Raw genomic sequence first — 6,020 nt, 5'->3', positions numbered from 1 at the left:
GCGTGCATCTGCTATTTGCTGATATTTTGGTTTATGTTTCTTATTATGGCTCTTGCTTATATTGAATAAGATTTCTAAGTTCTGTGGAAAGTATATGGATTATATATTTCTTATAAAGGTCTTTCCCTTTAGCACCAAAGAATGAATAATGCATTTCCTTACATTCCAGCTAGGAAAAATAAACAGCTAAAGAAAGATTAGCATTTTAGATCTTTAACAATACTAAATCTTTGTATCAAATGTCTTGCTGTCTTATGCAAAACATTCATATTTCTGTACCTATTACACAATCCAAGCAGTAGGCCAAACATATTTACTTTCTTCTAATTTACATAATTAAAAGCCAACATCTCTTGCCAACCTATCTACACTCACACTGAAACAATAAATGCCAGTTTTCATCTTGAAACAAAATCAATAACCAGATTTTGAACTCCTGTCACATTGCAAAAGTGCTTCAAGCCAAGTAAATCATTGCTGCTCCCTGATAATAACCCAGCCATTGGATGCAGTGGATTATGCATGATGCCACAACTGTAAAGCTGGAAGGGCTGTAAGGAAGGTACTGTAGTCGTCTATAGAGACTTGTCTGCCAGGAGTCAACATGAATCTCGTGTGTTAGTATTGGATGGGAGGGAATCAATGGCTAAAGAGACCCAAGGTGCACTGATTCCAGGCCAGATTCTGTCAGAAGAACACTGAGGGAAATACCAACAGGCGGAAGATTGCAATATAAATGCTTGTTACAGACAAATGTCTTTCAGACTAAGCAAGCAAGGCTGATGCAGAACTTCATGTTGCTACAGGCCCCATCTAGTGATCTAGATAATAATTTTATTTTTGGTCTATACTTGTGTTTCAGCTCTCTTTTTCTACAGCTAAAGCAGAAGGACTCTATCAAGTCAATAAAATGAAGGAAGTTCTAAGAAGAGGTCTTTGTTTCTGCAGTGGAAGTGCCTACTTCGATTGAAGTTGAATAAGAAGAAGCCAGGGTGTTAAATACATGTGAATACTTAGATATGCAATAAACAATTCAGTTAAAAGGAGAAAAAAAGGGAGTCTGGAAGGAAAGCAGCACAGGTCTGACCACTGTCCTTCATTATTTCTAGGTTTTCATCCTGTTCTTTGTGGAAAGAGTAATTTTCTGTTTGCTTTTATCTCACAGAAATATAAAAACCTATTTATCAGCTAGGATCTGCCATCTCAGCCTCACAAAGTCTTACAATGAGTTAGCTGTGATACTAATGACTGAGCAGTAGGTGACTGGCCTGTCTGCACAGCCTTCATTTTGAGATCAGGACACAAACCAGTCTGCACCAGTTCTCTGAGGAATCAGGGCCACCTATGAGGCCACTCCATAAGATGAATCTTCAGCTGTCAAATTCACAATGGTTTGCACTGATAGATCTCTAAGCATAGGTCCTTATCCGGCTCACGCCTAGAATGTTACTCAAATATCGCACTTCATCATAGTTAATATGAAAATGAAGTTATGCATGCACCTCCTTGTTTATAGGTTTAGGACCATACTATGATTCTTTTCAAATATGTAACTTAGCTGTTTGCTGGATTCAATAGGTCTTGTGCTCCTTGCTGTAAATACACGGTACTCATTTTCAGTTACTTGAGAACAAAATGTGCATAAATTCAAGCTTGTACAGGAACCCTACGATGCAGAAGTATTGCAGTCAGTAATACAAGAAAGGTATAGAAATCACCTAATTCACTGGCAGTCTGAAAAAACTTTTCAGATATTCTTACACATTTCTTTGGAAGCAGCTGTAATACTTCAGGGTTTCTCTAATCTACCAACTATTACTTTGGGCTTCCTATGCTTATTAAATTTTGGAATACCGTGGCCTCTTACACAGCAAGTTTTACGTCATTTCAAACGTATGGTGCTAGCTGAAGCAGGTAGTCACTTCTTTGGAATTTAGGCAGAGCTTGAGAACCAATTTGGTAAATCTTTTCTGACAAACTCCCTAATCTCTTCACTAAAACATGTATATAATATAAAGCATACAGACTTTCCCTTTGCAAGTCACTGCTAATGTCAAGGGCAGTGTCCATACTGACTTTGACCATCTTTCTAAGATCCAGCATAGGGAGAGTTACCCAAAACTTTGGGGAGATGGTACTTCTCTAGAAAGTGAAGATACTCCAGCAGGCAGTATCACCAGTTCCACCAGGAACATAAAGCCAGAGGTTTGCATTAGATTTATACGAAGGCTACAGGTGTGGTAAGCCTGAGAGTAGCTTACATTTAATAGAGTATCTGTAAATTTACAATTTAATTCTTGTTATCTGAGTACTTACATTGCTAGCAATGGTTAAAGCCAACCTCTGAACAAATTAGAATCTGTTCACAATTTCTTCAAAATAGAACTAGCACCTAACTGCCCTATCTTCACTTTACACTTTTGTACATAACAAGGATACTTCTGTTTCTTTCAAACATGCTTTCCTTTTGATCCAGTAATTTCCCCCTAATTGCATAAATATTTGTGTGGGAACTGTTGAGTCACGGCCTGAGCCTCTGATTGACCACTGAGTCAGCCATGGGAGCACAGATGAAGGCGATTCAGCTGCGTGACCGCAAGGGGTGGAGCCTGGCTGCACCTCTCCTAGATCCCATTTAAGGGCTGACTGCCCCTAGGAAGGATCTCTTTCTGGAGATCCCTTCTGGAGTTTTCTACTGTGGGCCTAGGACACAGGTGGGTATTTTATTTTCTTATTGTCTGTTTCCACCACGATAATCTTTCAAGTATCAAACCTCTAAAATACTATCCTAACCATGCTATTCTAACACTACATTTGTTAATTGTACAATATTCATGTTTTTTGCTACTGCCAAGGAAAAGGCTAAACTGCCTTGAAATATGAAAATTTGTTTTGATCTACAAGACATTTCGCTTAACTTTATTAACTTAGCTTTAAATGTTGTGGAAATCGAAGTTACTTCACTTTCTAATATCACAAAGACATCAACATTTGTCTATTCTTCAGGGGTATTCAAATTCATGACCAGACACTTCCATATTCAATGACTTTAGACAGAAAATACTTCACCTACAGTTACTGGAACACATGGAATAGTCATTCTATGAAGAAATTATTCTCTTGCTTTATTCAGACTTATGGCTGGAAAGATCGCTTAAAATCAATTATGAAAATATTTTCTCAGCAAAAAAGATGAAGTCTTTCTTAGATTTAGCAAATATTTCTGGCCTAGTATTTATCATTGTAATTAATCCAGAGTATCGAAATCTATTTTAAGTGAATAGGTAGGTAAAATGATTGGTTTCTTTCCCTGCAAGAATGGCAACATTATCTAGAATCAGATTTGTAGTGTGAATGATCAAAACCAGGAGCATAAATATTCCACTGATATTTGCTATTTACTATTGCCAGGAACAGTCCACTGGTATTTATCATCAGAACCTTCACAGAGAGCAAACTCTTCAGGGCTATACATCCAGATGGTAAAAATGGAATGTGGTTTTGAAGAAATACGCAAGTAGATTTATTTTTGTAACATTTAGCCGAAACCAATATTTTACTGGTTGAGTGGCTTTGTTATCTACTTTGCTACTTCACTCCAGTTAACAGGTTAGGTAGCACCTTCTGGTTTGGTTGTTTTTTTTTTTTTTTTTTTCTTCTTCCTTCCAAGGTGTTCTCTTTCAAGGAGATTTGGTTTCAAACAAACTCAGAAGCAATTTAGATTGGATATGAGACATTTAAGGCCATACTGGACAGGGCTCCCAGTAACATGATCAGGCTCTAGGTGTCTCTGTTCATTGCAGAGGAGCTGGAAGGGAGCCTTAAAGGCCATCTAGTCCAATTCAAATGCCTATGTGATTTTGTGATTCTGTGGTTCTGTTTTGTTAACACCACTATATTTCATGTATTTCATATGACATAGTTTTCTGACTGGTGCTGGATGGACATGAGGGCAAGATTAGGGAGAGAAAAAGACATGACAGACTTTAAAGGGACAAATATTAGAAAGATGTAATTGGAGGAGAAGAAAAACAATGGGGAAAAAACAGTGGGAAGAAAGTGAATGCATCTACAAAACATGATGTACTCTGTGAGTGAATAACATATTATTATGATCTTGATATCTCATAGAATTGCTCAGGTTGAAAAAAACCTTAAAGATCATCAAGTCTAACTACAACATAACCGTACTACCCTAACAACCCTCTGCTAAATCATATCCCTCAGCACCATATTCAAACAGTTTTTAAACACATCCAGGGATGGCAACTCAACCACCTCCCTGGGGAGCCTGTTCCAGGTCTTAACAACCCTTTCTGGAAAGAAGTTTTTCCTGATAGCCAATCTATCCTGGTGTAACGTGAGGCCATTTCCCCTTGTCCTGTCACCAGTGAGAAGAGACCAACCCTGCTCTTGTATTTACCTCTCAGATATTGGAAGAGAGCATTAAGGTCTACCCTTAGCCTCCTCTTCCCCTGACTAAACAGCCCTAGTTCTGTATTTTATAGTTGCCATATTACATGGTATACTACATTATTTTGATACATTTCAGGTATCAGCTTACTTCTATGACCTAATCCAGAAGATAAAAGAACTTTCTATCCTTCTCATTTCATTCTCAGCATTTAATCTTTAAAACACACAACACAAAACAATTGGCTGAAGATTAAAAAGCGGTGACATGCCTGTAGTAGTTTTATGCAGGTAAGGTAGTAATTTACAGATTAATAAGAGTCAGCTCTGAAGCCGATTGCGGAGATTGCTGCTCCTCGTACGAAGTGACCTACCCTTAAAACAGAAAGCCTGGCAAAGCGAGCCCCGCGCTGCTGCCCGCCGCACTCCGGGGATGGCGAGCAATAGCGCCGCGCCGGCCGCTAGAGGGCGCACCGACACTTTTTTTCCCGGGGAGAAGCGGGACCCGGCGGAGGGTGCGGAGAGACCGGGCTGCGTTTTGTTTCGGGGAGGATGGGGAGCAGCTGGGTGCAAGTTACAGAGAGGGCACGCAGTTTGCGCGATCTTTTGGAAAGCTGTGCGGATTGGGTGGGTAGGGGTCAGCTCCCAGGAGAAACTTTAATGCGATTTGCCGCTTGTCCCGAAGTAACTTTATTTTATAGCCTCTATGTTATGAAACATGGAAGGCTTTCATAAATCACCATGAAGGCAAATGGGTTACAGCCTTCTTACAGATCCCATGCCAGCAAGGCTTGCCATGCTGCCCGGCTTTTGACAGTCGCATGACAGCTGACCACCTTCCTGCTGCCTTCTCACCCTCATTTAATAAGATGAGATTGAAGCTTTGGCTGTCTGTAAAGTGCTGCGAGGAGCTATATCTAGCAGCCAACTGAGAGGAGCTTTAAGCTGATGCTTTCTTGGCTCTCCCTCTTTTGCAGCTGCACATCAAGAAGCTGCAGGGCAGCGGCCCAGGCCACGCAGCAGGCCTGGCAGGCACCGCTGGAGAGGGAGAACCTGGGAGCAGAATGGTATAGGTTTCTCTTCTAAGAAAAAGAAAGCCAGGTGGGCAGAAAAAGAAATAAAGTGGGGGGGGAAAAAAAAAAAAAAAAAAAAAAAAAAGAGGGGATGGAAAAGATAAAAAGGGAAGAAAAGTGAGGGTGAGAGGTGCTAGATGGAGTAGAGAAGCAGCAAGGAACCAGCAGAGGAAAGAGGCAGACAAAGGGCTGATGCAAGCCCTGCCCCAGGTGCGCAGCCCCGCAGCCGGGGACGCAGGGCTGGAGCGCTCAACAGGCTCTGGGCAGCGGCACATGGCAGGAGCAGCGCTCTCCTCCAGCCCGGTGCCGGCAAGGGACTCGGTGGGGCCGCCGGGGCGGTTCGACCCCCGCCCGCCGCCCCGGGGGCCGGCAGCTCTGCCGCCTCCTTTGTGTGCGCGGGGGGAGCGGTGGCGGTGCCCCCGCCGGGCTGTCAGCGCTGCCCGCCAGGAGGCGGGGAAGGGACGGGAAGGGAAGGGAGGAGGAGAGGGAAGGCGCGGGCAGGGCGGCTCTCCCGTCCCCGCCGCAAGGTAAGCC

This window comes from Tetrao urogallus (genome assembly GCF_951394365.1).
Source record: "Tetrao urogallus genome assembly, chromosome: 7".
NCBI lineage: Eukaryota > Metazoa > Chordata > Aves > Galliformes > Phasianidae > Tetrao > Tetrao urogallus.
The sequence above is the reverse complement of the archived record's forward strand: the minus strand, read 5'-3'. Positions refer to the sequence as shown.